The 12,016-nt window shown below is 50.0% G+C and overlaps 1 protein-coding gene across 3 annotated transcripts in view; it reads right to left on the bottom strand.

Annotated features, from left to right (window-relative positions):
• The window catches only part of LOC308577692 (uncharacterized protein), a 29,069-nt gene that overhangs the window by 1,421 nt on the left and 15,632 nt on the right, over positions 1 to 12,016 (bottom strand). The window contains exons 4-7 of one of the 3 annotated variants that reach the window (XR_014003654.1): positions 2,821 to 2,895; positions 1,599 to 2,084; positions 1,373 to 1,447; positions 891 to 1,022 (exon numbers count right to left, since the gene is read on the bottom strand). The gene's annotated coding sequence lies outside the window, so the exon portion shown is untranslated. Of the gene's footprint in view, positions 1 to 890; positions 1,023 to 1,372; positions 1,448 to 1,598; positions 2,088 to 2,820; positions 2,896 to 3,831; positions 4,438 to 12,016 lie in introns of those variants that run through there. The other 2 variants (XR_014003655.1, XR_014003656.1) reach the window with 2 other exon arrangements.

Here is a 12,016-nt window from a genome sequence, read left to right as displayed (position 1 = left end):
CGTTGTCCAATTAGCCCAAGGCTGGTTCTAGAGCAGAACTTTCCATCTTGGTGACACACTTTGGAGACATGCCTCATTTCGTGACATAGGGATTCAGTTCAACTAGCCCCTTTCCAGCCCTGGGAGGAACACACAGTTCGGGAAGCTCTGTTCTAGAGAAACGTCTTTGCTTGGCATCCAAAGATACATAATGAAGATGCCAGATGAGCCTCCCTGGAGAGAGCATTCCGCAAGTGGGGAGCCACCACAGAAAAGGCCCCTTCTTGTGTTGCTGCCCTCCAGACCGTTTGTGAAGGAGAAGGGCCAGTGTGGTGGCAGGCTGTCATAATCCCTCCTTTTTTGGGGGGGGGGCAAGGCGTTATACGAAAGGGTTGTAGTCAGGAGGGAACACTCCTCTCCCAGGTTCTCATGTGGTCAGCCTTGGAGAGATCTGAACGAGACACAAAACTAAACAAGAGGGTGGGGGGAAGGTATAGGAGGCAGGAAACCCCCAGAGAGAACCGGCTTTGCAAAGTGCCAACATGGTTTTATTATCGCCAAACCCACTTTGCAATTAATAACTTCCTTTGGCAGGAGGCACCTGGAAACGCATTCAAAAGAGATATCTTACAAAACAAACACCAAACCAAAAGCAACCCAGGAGAATTATCTCCACCCCCATCGTTCTGAGATCCAGCGCTGAGGGCCTTCTGGCGGTTCCCCACTGCGATAAGTGAAGTTACAGGGAACCAGGCAGAGGGCCTTCTCGGTAGTGGCACCCGCCCAGTGGAACGCCCTCCCGCCAGATGTCAAAGAAATAAACAACTATCTGACTTTTAGAAGACATCTGAAGGCAGCCCTGTTCAGGGAAGCTTTTCATATGTCATGAATGAATGTATGTTTCGTCTGACCTCGATTACGCTTGCCTCCAGCTGTTCTCCAGGTGGGGGGCACGGCAAATCAAGGGCCTCCCCGTCCTCCTCTGGGGGGCTCTCTGGTACTTCCTGTGGCTCTTCCTCCTTGATAGCCACTTCAGAGGCTGCCTGCCAGCAGAGACAGGACCCCAGAGGTGGTGGCATTGGTGGTGGGGAGAGGGGAGAAAGAGAGCAGCCCAGAATGAGACAGGAACCCACATTGAGTCGCTAGCCAGGGAAGCCCTACAGCCCTGGCGCCATGGGGGGCTGGTCCATCAGGACAAGTAGGGCAGCAAGCATACCCTTAGCAGCCCCCTGCCTGCCTGCCTGCCTGCCTGCCCCCTTGCTCACGACCAGTCCAGAAGGTGGCCTGACCGGCCAGCCGGCTTCCTCCTCCTCCTCCTCCTCCTCCTCCTCCTCCCCAGCCTCAGGGTTCTCCAGCTCAGCAGGGCTTCCCTCCTGCTCTGTCTGCTACGTACCTCATTGAGGGAGTCCCAAAGGGAATCCAGGGAGGACAGGGAGGAAACACTCGAAAATGGTGACATACTTGGAACCTGCAAGGAAAAGATGCAAAAAACGAGCAATTAAAAAACGCAACCAAACGTTAAAACTCAAGGCACCCATAACTGAAACAACAGTTCCATTCTGCGGTTGATATGCTTCCCTCGCCTTCTGCCAATCACCACTTAGGCCACGGCCACCTACCCAGTCAGGGCTGAGGAGATCCAGCCGTCTTGCGGTCTCCTCCTCGCCTTTTCCTTCATCGTCCTTTTCATGGAAAATGTCACACTCGATGGCTGACTGCTGGCAGAGACAGGACCCCAGAGGTGGTGGTGGGGAGAGGGGAGAAAGAGAGCAGCCCAAAATGAGACAGGCAGGAACCCAGAAGGCAGACTCTCCTGCCCATGTTGAGTCGCTAGCCAGGGAAGCCCTACAGCCCTGGCGCCATGGGGGGCTGGTCCATCAGGACGAGTGGGGCAGCAAGCACAGCACATTCACTCTCAAGGCACCCATAACTGAAACAACAGTTCCATTCTGCGGTTGATATGCTTCCCTCGCCTTCTGCCAATCACCACTTAGGCCACGGCCACCTACCCAGTCAGGGCTGAGGAGATCCAGCCGTCTTGCGGTCTCCTCCTCGCCTTTTCCTTCATCGTCCTTTTCATGGAAAATGTCACACTCGATGGCTGACTGCTGGCAGAGACAGGACCCCAGAGGTGGTGGTGGGGAGAGGGGAGAAAGAGAGCAGCCCAAAATGAGACAGGCAGGAACCCAGAAGGCAGACTCTCCTGCCCATGTTGAGTCGCTAGCCAGGGAAGCCCTACAGCCCTGGCACCATGGGGGGCTGGTCCATCAGGACGAGTGGGGCAGCAAGCACAGCACATTCACTCTCAAGGCACCCATAACTGAAACAACAGTTCCATTCTGCGGTTGATATGCTTCCCTCGCCTTCTGCCAATCACCACTTAGGCCACGGCCACCTACCCAGTCAGGGCTGAGGAGATCCAGCCGTCTTGCGGTCTCCTGCTTGCCTTTTCCTTCGTCCTCCTTGAGAATGTCCTCCTCAATGGCTGGCTGCTAGCAGAGACAGGACCCCAGAGTTGACGGTGGGGAGAGAGGAGAAAGAGAGCAGCCCAGAATGAGAGAGGAACCCAGAAGGGAAACTCTCCTGCCCACATTGAGTCGCTAGCCAGGGAAGCCCTACAGCCCTGGCGCCATGGGGGGCTGGTCCATCAGGAGGAGTGGGGCAGCAAGCATGGTCTGCCCTTAGCAGCCCCCTGCCTGTTTGCCCCCTTGCTCTCAACCGTCCAGAAGGTGGCCTGGCCGGTCAGCCAGCCAGCATCCTCCTCTTCCTCCTCCTCCCCAGCCTCAGGGTTGCCCATGTGCAGCTCAGCAGGGCTTCCCTCCTGCTCTGTCTGCTACGTACCTCATTGAGGGAGTCCCAAAGGGAATCCAGGGAGGACAGGGAGGAAACACTCGAAAATGGTGACATACTTGGAACCTGCAAGGAAAAGATGCAACAAACGAGCAATTAAAAAACGCAACCAAACATTAAAACTCAAGGCACCCATAACTGAAACAACAGTCTCATCCTACGATTGATATGCCCCCCTCCCCTTCTGCCAATCACCACTTAGGCCACGGCCACCTACCCAGTCAGGGCTGAGGAGATCCAGCCGTCTTGCGGTCTCCTCCTTGCCTTTTCCTTCGTCCTCCTTGAGAATGTCCTCCTCAATGGCTGACTGCTAGCAGAGACAGGACCCCAGAGTTGATGGTGGGGAGAGAGGAGAAAGAGAGCATCCCAAAATGAGAGAGGAACCCAGAAGGCAAACTCTCCTGCCCACATTGAGTCGCTAGCCAGGGAAGCCCTATAGCCCTGGCGCCATGGGGGGCTGGTCCATCAGGACAAGTGGGGAAGCAAGCACAGCACATTCACTCTCAAGGCACCCATAATTGAAACAACACAACAGCGGCATAGCCAGCTGCTTGGGTGCCCGGTTCAACGCGGGGGTCCTGTGGGCTTTCTGGAGCCCATCCTCTGCCTCCCCCCCAGCTGTAGGGCGGCTGAGGGAGAGGCAGGGGGCCGACGCAAGCCCCACGCTTCTCTTTCAGGCAGCACCCAGCCTGCAGGGGCCCAAGCCACCAAGTCACCCCCAGGAGAGATGCGTGGATCAGGCACTCTGCAGGCCCCCCCCCCCGGTAAGTGCCAGCCCCCGCAGTGCGGCGCCCAGTGCCAGCCGTGTTTTTTGACTCAACTAAAAGGTTTGGTGAGCCCAATTTTTATTTTTATTTTAAACACGGCTTTATGTCCTTTTGCCACCCCCCTCAGTGATGACACCTGGGGCGGACCCCACCCCCCCCACCCTCCTTTCTCTGCAACTGCAACAGAATAAAAGGACTCAAAACTCCCTTAGCAGTTTCCTGCTGGTCCCCTCACCATTTCCCCAGACATCAGTCTTCAGACTTTGCTTTTTCGGTGTCTAATAACAGTTTTTTCTGATTCACTTGCAGAGAAACCACCAAACGGCTGTTGGCCTCAACTGTAAAGTGAGGCTGGGATTCTGAGCCGATGTCACAGCCAGGTTCCGATCAGTCCTTTTCCTCCAAGGGGGGGGGGGACCTGTTTCCCCTGAGGGTGACCGCTGAACACACCACCCAAGAGAAAAAGGAGGAGAAAGGCGGAGAAATCTTATAATTCTGTAGCAAGAAAGAATGAGTGCCAGGAGTTTTCTTTTCCCTGCACTCCTCCATTGCAACATCATCATCATCATCATCATCATACTAGATTTAATGAACACGCATATCAGAGTGCTCTGTAGCCATAGTCTTTGTCGTAGTGCATTACCGTATTGGCCTGATTATAAGCCTCACTTTCCCCCCAAATTCTGACCGTGAAAGGTTAAAGTGCGGCTTCAATTCACGGCCTTACGAAAGCTGGCTTTTACAATATCGCTGCCGGAACAGACATACGGTAAAATGGAACAGGAGAGAGTGCCTGCGGAATTTTAAGGGAGCGGCTTATATTTGGGCATATTATATTATATTATAATATATTAGGTTTCATTGCAATCAAGGTGATGAGATAATAATAATAATAATAATAATAATAATAATAATAATAATAATAATTATTATTATTATTAATGGCCACTCTGGGTGGCTCCCAACAGAATATTAAAAGCACTATAAAAATCACAGCCACAACATGCATTTAAAGCATTTTTGGAGCTCTAAATTGCAGGTAAAGCAACTGGCGGGTGGCCAGCGCCATTTTGGCCTCTGTTGTCCAGGGCGCAGGAGCCGCGGGACGTGGGGAAAAGGGGGAAGCCGTTCTCGGTGCCTCCAAGGGGATGAGGAAAAGGACGAGGTCTCTTCGCGACTTCCTGGGTTATGGGGGTTGATGAGTATAATAATTGATGATTATTGGTTTATTAGCAGGCCAGGAGGAAGGTTGCGCAGGGCAGCCTGGGAAGGGCGAGGGAAAGGCTGTGAGGAAAAGCCTCCTCTCTTTCTCCCTCAAGTTTAAATGGAAGAATCCAAATAGGTTTAGAGAAAAATAAAATGATAGGAAACAGGATCCATGTTTGTGAGAAGAAGGGGCAGCAAAGCATGCTGGGAAGAAGGACCTGAGAGAAATGAAATGAAACCTAATAGAGGTTAATTTATTCATAAAGCTAATAAGCGAAGCCGAACATAAGACTCCTTGAGATTGAATTATTTCCTTATACACTGGAAAAACGAGTAAATTTCAAATTTATTCATGCTGGGATTCGACCATTGGCCCCACGGAGCTGGCAGTGCATGCTGGGAAGTCTGCCGGTGGAGGCTGGCGGGAGTCGCAGGGCCTTTTGAAGGTGGCCCCTTCCCCTCCGAGGGCCACATGACCCTCCTCGTCCTCCAGGGACACCAGCGCCTGCAGCCCGTCCAGCTGGCCAGAGTCAACCAAGGGCCAGAGAGGCTGGCAGGGGCCGGGCCCCCAGGAGGGAGAGGGGCCCCTGGGGGATCTGCACTCTGCACGCCCTCAGAGGCCGGAGGGGCTGGCAGGGGCAGGGCCCCCAGGAGGGAGAGGGGCCCCTGGGGGGATTGGCACTCTGCACGCCCTCAGAGACCGGAGAGGCTGGCAGGGGCAGGGCCCCCAGGTGGGCCTGGGAGAGATAGGGGCCCCTGGGGGGATTTGCACTCTGCACGCCCTCAGAGGCCGGAGGGGCTGGCAGGGGCAGGGCCCCCAGGAGGGACCAGGAGGGAGAGGGGCCCCTGGGGGGATTTGCACTCTGCACGCCCTCAGAGGCCGGAGGGGCTGGCAGGGGCAGGGCCCCCAGGAGGGAGAGGGGCCCCTGGGGGGATTTGCACTCTGCACGCCCTCAGAGGCCAGAGAGGCTGGCAGGGGCAGGGCCCCCAGGTGGGCCCGGGAGAGAGAGGGGCCCCTGGGGGGATTTGCACTCTGCACGCCCTCAGAGGCCGGGGAGGCTGGCAGGGGCAGGGCCCCCAGGAGGGAGAGGGGCCCCTGGGGGGATTTGCACTCTGCACGCCCTCAGAGGCCGGAGAGGCTGGCAGGGGCAGGGCCCCCAGGAGGGAGAGGGGCCCCGGGGGGATCTGCACTCTGCACGCCCTCAGAGGCCGGAGAGGCTGGCAGGGGCAGGGCCCCCAGGAGGGAGAGGGGCCCCTGGGGGGATTTGCACTCTGCACGCCCTCAGAGGCTTCATACTCTAAGCTCAGGGGGCTCTCTGAGCCGGCATCTCTCTGGGGGCTGAGGGGTTTCTTCCCATTTGTCAACATCCTTCTTAAATAGTGGTGCCCGGAATTGGACACAGTATTCCAGGTGGGGACTGACCAAGGCAGAATAGAGCTGAGTCTTGTAAGCCACTGGTATTAGTAGCAATAAAAGTAATAATAATCACAACAAGATTAGACTTTGTTAACAAATATTTATGCTGCTTAACTGTGTGTGCATTGCAATCCCTTATTCATTGTTGTGCGTAGTAATTTTAAGTGCATTCTTAATATTACGATCAATGTGCAATACTTTTAAAATGCATAATTTCTTTAAATATAAACACAGGAATAAATGAAGCTCTAAATTCATCGGATGATGACCTGTGCCACAAACTGGGAACCAGGCAGAGGGGCTTCTCGGTAGTGGCGCCTGCCCTGTGGAACGCCCTCCCCACCTCCTTTCACAATGACTCGCCCAGATTGGCGTAGGCGGCCTGCCACTCCCGTGAGCGCCGGAGTTCCCTCTGCCCTCTCTTCCCGCCTGCCTCGCCCGCACCAAACCCTATCCCTAACCCTGGCCAGTGCAATAAAATTCATTGGATCCCAGTCACGGCTTGGCTAAGGTCAGTTGCTACTCTTTGGAACAGGGAGCAGAGCTTACACAATACAGAAATTAAACCAACAGACTACGGAAGATGTCTTAAATGAATTTCTCAGTTTATTGATATACAAAGCTTAGGAGAACGAAATGGTGTGAAGTGACCTTATGAATGATAGTGCATAAATGCAGGAAATGGAGCATAGAAAATTGAATACATAGAACTGGCATAACCAAACAGTATTGGGGAATATTAGAATTGATATGGTTAATAGGTAGTCATGACAAAGGAAACAGACTCAAAAACCTAACTCTTCTCTCCCTCCAGCCTATCTTGTTGTGAGATAAATATAAGTTTCCAAAACACAAATTTTTAAAAAGATAATAGTATACAAACTAAGGGCAGTAGACCAGGACTCATTGTAATCATGGGCAAAGCAAGGTAGCAAAACATTTCCTCCCATCTTCCTGTTCGTGTGAACAGGACTACACAAAACCAGGGCTACGAATGAACACAATCTCTTTCAGAGGTGGAGAATAAGCAACATGGATGAGTAGCTGTGTTTCCTTTATGCACTTCTGGACATAGGGAACATGGACTATTTTAAGAATCAGATGTCCCCTTAATTCCTTGTTGTCAGGTGCTCCTTTGTGTTCAGATCAGGCCTCAGCACAATAATGTAGCACTTGGGAAGGAAGATGCAGCCCAGAAGCCCAGCACTGGAGGCCAACATAGAGAAGATCTGCACGGCCACCATGTACTTGCCCTTGGTGCTCAGGTAGGTGGGAACAAAAGAGACCCAAACACTGCAGAAGACCAGCATGCTGAAGGTGATCAGCTTGGCTTCGTTGAAGGAGCCAGGCAGCTTCCTGGCTAGGAAAGCCACCGTGAAGCAGGTGGCAGCCAAGAAGCCCAGGTAGCTGAGGGCAACGTAGAACATGGCCACAGACCCTTCGTTGCATTGCAGGATGATCTCTTCCACCTGGGAGCGCATGTCGGGCTCTGGGAATGGGGGAGAAGAGCCCAGCCAGATGGTGCAGATGAGAACTTGCCCCCCAGAAGAGGAGATGACAATGGAGTTGGCCAGACTCTTGCCCTGCCATCTCCTCACCCTGTTCCCGGGCTTTGTGGCCAGGAAGGCCAGCACCACCGTGATGGTCTTTGCCAAGACAGAAGAAACAGCAACTGAGAAGATGATGCTGAAGGCCGTTTGTCGGAGAAGGCAGGTCTCTTTCCTTGGGCGCCCGATGAAGAGGAAGGAGGACAGAAAGGAAAGCAGGAGGGAGACGAGGAGGATGTAGGAGAGGTCCCGGTTGTTGGCTTTGACTATGGGAGTTTCCTTGTATTTAATGAAGATTCCCAACACAATGCCTGCTGTTAAGGACAAGAAGAGGGCAACGGAAGCTAAAACCATTCCCAAATATTCTTCATAAGCCAGGAAGATGATAATCTTGGGGACACATTGATCTCTGTCCTTGTTTGAATGGTGATCTTCTGAGCATTTGGTGCAATGTTCTGCATCTGGGGAAGAGAAAACGAATAGCTGTAGCATCACTTACATCCCTAATGATCTGTGCTCTATTAACATTGTGATCTAGGATCAACTGAGAGGCAGTGACCACTCCACTTCTGTTAACTGCATTGTTTGGATCCTGCCTATTCCTCTTTGTCTGAACCTTTAAAATGCAGACATTGCTTCCATTCAATGTTCATAGCAGTGAGATCAAAACGGTCCATAGATTATATTGTAATAATTTTCACATGAAGTATTTATTTTTATTGTGCTTTTGCTGATAGAAATTTGCTGCTTTTCATCGTCTATCCATTATTTTTGATAAGTGTCAACATTATTTCCTTTTTGTGTGGCTTGGTCTAAAAAATCAAAAATCTTTCTGTACACCTGGAACGGGGTACAGTCTAACCAGAAAGACAAGAAGGTGCAACAAAGAGGAACAGTTAGGAGTATTTGTGTGTATGTAATTCACTCAACGCGATCTCTATAGCATGGTGGTGATCCCTGACAACTGGTCTTGCCAGCTCAGGATGATGGGAGCTGTAGTCCAAAGACAGCTGGGGACCCAAGTTTGGGGAACCCTGATCTACCCCAAGATTTGCAGTTGTGGCCCCCAATGAATCATTCAGGAAATCATCACAGCTCTACATCAATCACATAGAGGTTGGGGAGGGGTCTGTCTGGCAGGGAATCCTGAGAGATCCCAGTTGCCCTTTCCAGCAGCCAAGATCCCCAGTTGCCTGCCATCTCCCCATTCCCTTAATGCGGTCAGTTCTCTTTAGCTGCAGAACATGATCTCTGGAATGCAGACTTGACCCCTCATCAGGGTCCTTTCAACCCCCCACTGACCATTGGGGAGACCAGAATATCTTGTGCTTTAAATTTAGTTCAGTACAGCTGAGGTTTGAGCCACAGAACTCTGTTTCCTCTTCTCCATTTACCTGTTTCCCTTTTTAAAAGAACTTCTAAGCAAATGACAATGGGTCTGACATGTGATTCCCCCAAATTTCAGGATTCGAATAATCTCTCACACGGTTCATTCACGTGTTTGTTTTTGTGTGTGTCAGAGAGAGAGAGAGAAAGTGCTTTGCTGTTCAATGCCCAACTGAAAGGAGAGTTTGGGTTATGGGGTTTTTTTTGCCAAATTGCCTTAATTCATTTTCCAAATTTCACCACATCAACCACAAATTAAGACAAATTTAATACCAGTGAGCTTACTCACAAATTTTAAAAAAATACAATAAATCAGTAATTATCATTTGTAAAATAAATTACTTTTCATCCTTCTGCATGTATGAAAGGTCAGTATCCTTTATTTGAGCATCCCAAATTCCCCCTCCTATCTCAGCTGCTGTAGAAAGAAGGAGTGGTGGTTCCAGCTGTTACTGGACAGTCACCCTGACATGGTCATTTTGCAGTGGTTGTTCAAGGAACAGCACAATCAGGATCTCCTAGCCCCCTCCCCCAATTATCCCCCCTACCTTATTGAATTTCCTGTTCCACTCAATGGCTTCTGGGTTAATGGTGAACTTTATGCCAGCAGATGCTCCTCTCCTTATATTCCCAATTTTCACAAGGGCACGAGACTTATTGGGATAGATCGCCCAGTTCATAATATCGAAGTCCGCTGGCAGCTCCCAGTTCTCATCCAAGCACAGTCTGCCCCTGGAAGTATTCAGACACCGGATTTCTCTCAAGAAAGGGTGAAGCTGGAATGGCAGGGGAAAGCACCAGCATTAAGAAACTGGGAAGCTACAACAGGCAATTAATCAAGCCAAAATGGGGAAAACACCAGGGCCAGGGGGGCTATCAGCAAAGTACTATAAGAAATTACAAGATTATTTGGCACAACCACTAAAAGATTTAAGATACTTAGATTACGCTGATTCTGAAAAAAGATACAGATCTATTATCTGGAGGTTAGAAATGATAAGCAAGGAGTGTTGATTTTTATAGACGCAAAGAAGGCCTTTGACCATGTTTCATGGACTTCTACGAAGAAGACTATAGAGATGATGAAATTCAGAGAGTCATGACAGTGGTACCTCAGGTTAAGAACTTAAATTGTTCTGGAGGTCTATTCTTAACCTGACACTGTTCTTAACCTGAGGTACCACTTTAGCTAATAGGGCCTTACGCTGCCGCTGCGTGATTTCTGTTCTCATCCTGAAGCAAAGTTCTTCTACAAAGAAGTAGAAGATCAGATGAAGAAATAAAAGGGAAAACATAGGTTAAAGGTAAAGGTAAAGGGACCCTTGACCATTAGGTCCAGTCGCGGCCAACTTTGGGGTTGCGGCGCTCATATCGCTTTATTGGCCGAGGGAGCCGGCGTACAGCTTTCGGGTCATGTGGCCAGCATGACTAAGCCGCTTCTGGCGAACCAGAGCAGCACATGGAAACGCCGTTTACCTTCCCGCCGGAGCGGTACCTATTTATCTACTTGCACTTTGATGTGCTTTCGAATTGCTAGGTTGGCAGAAGCAGGGACCGAGCAATGGGAGCTCACCCCGTCATGGGGATTTGAACCGCCAACCTTCTGATCTGCAAGTCCTAGGCTGTGTAGTTTAACCCACAGCGCCACCCACGTCCCAACAGTAGGTTACAAAGCATATAAACTCAAGGCATTTGCAGATGACTATGTGGTAACTGTAGAAGACCCCATGGCTAGCCAACCAAGGTCTTGAACAGATTCTCAAGTTTGGAGAAGTAGCAGGTTTTAAACTAAATAAAGGTAGAACGAAAGTATTGGTGTAAAATGTGACAGAACTGATGATTGAGAAGAAAGTTTAATATTTAGGAGTATGGATAACAGCTACAAACATAAATATTTTTAAGAATAACTATACAGGAGCTTGGAAAGAAACAAAAAAATATATTAAATAAATATATATATATAAAATAGAGATATCTGGAGGGTGGCAGCACAACAGGACTTTTCTGTGGTGGCTCCTCGCTTGGGGGATGTTCTCCCAGAGAGGCTCCCTGGACACCTTTGTGACAAATCTTTAGGTGCCAGGCGAGAAAGTTATTCTGTAACCAGGATTTGGGTGGATTAAACCATCTCTGGGCATTTTAATGTGCTTTTGGTTTGCTTGTTTTCCTTCTTTCGTTTGCTTTTTCTATTCTCATTTTGTATTTTTATTCTGCAAACCACCCTCTGATCTTCAGATGAAAGTTGATATAAAAACAGAATAATACTAATATTATTACTACAGACCCTCCAAAGGTCAAAATGGCTCCTATTTGAGAGGTGCTGGAGCTGCGTTCCAGCGAGTTCCCCCTGAAGAAAGCCCTGGGTATAAATAGCAAAATGATCGTTATGGGATGGGACATCCCTATTTTCATCGGAGACATGTTGGAAGGTAAGCTACTATTAGTAATAGTAACTATGATATTTTACAGGTCTATACCCAGTCAAGATCAGCATCTGTGTGGACTGCAGTTTGCAAAAGGGGGAAGGAAATACCTGCCACGGCTGTAGCCTTTCGGGTCCCCATTGCTCTCCTTCCTCCACCATCAGCCTCCTCTGGGATCTCGATGAAAGCAAAGCATGCAAGGCCTGAGCCACAGCTTGAACATTGATGTAAGTGCCATAGTTGTCATAAGACAGGACTATCTCATGCTCCCCTTGGAGCAATGGCTGCAGTTTCTCCTCCTCTCTGCATCTTATCCTGCCTTTCACCGACAACTGATGCTTTGAATATGAACACTGAAATGCTTGATTGAAATAATCCCCAAAATTGATCTGCAATCTATATTTGCCAACTTTGCTCATCCTTATTCCAGTCTCAATTGCA

The sequence above is a fragment of the Podarcis bocagei genome, assembly GCF_964188305.1.
Source record: "Podarcis bocagei genome assembly, chromosome: 18".
NCBI classification, from domain to species: domain Eukaryota; kingdom Metazoa; phylum Chordata; class Lepidosauria; order Squamata; family Lacertidae; genus Podarcis; species Podarcis bocagei.
Note: the sequence above shows the minus strand (reverse complement) of the source record. Positions and strands in the feature narration are given on the sequence as shown.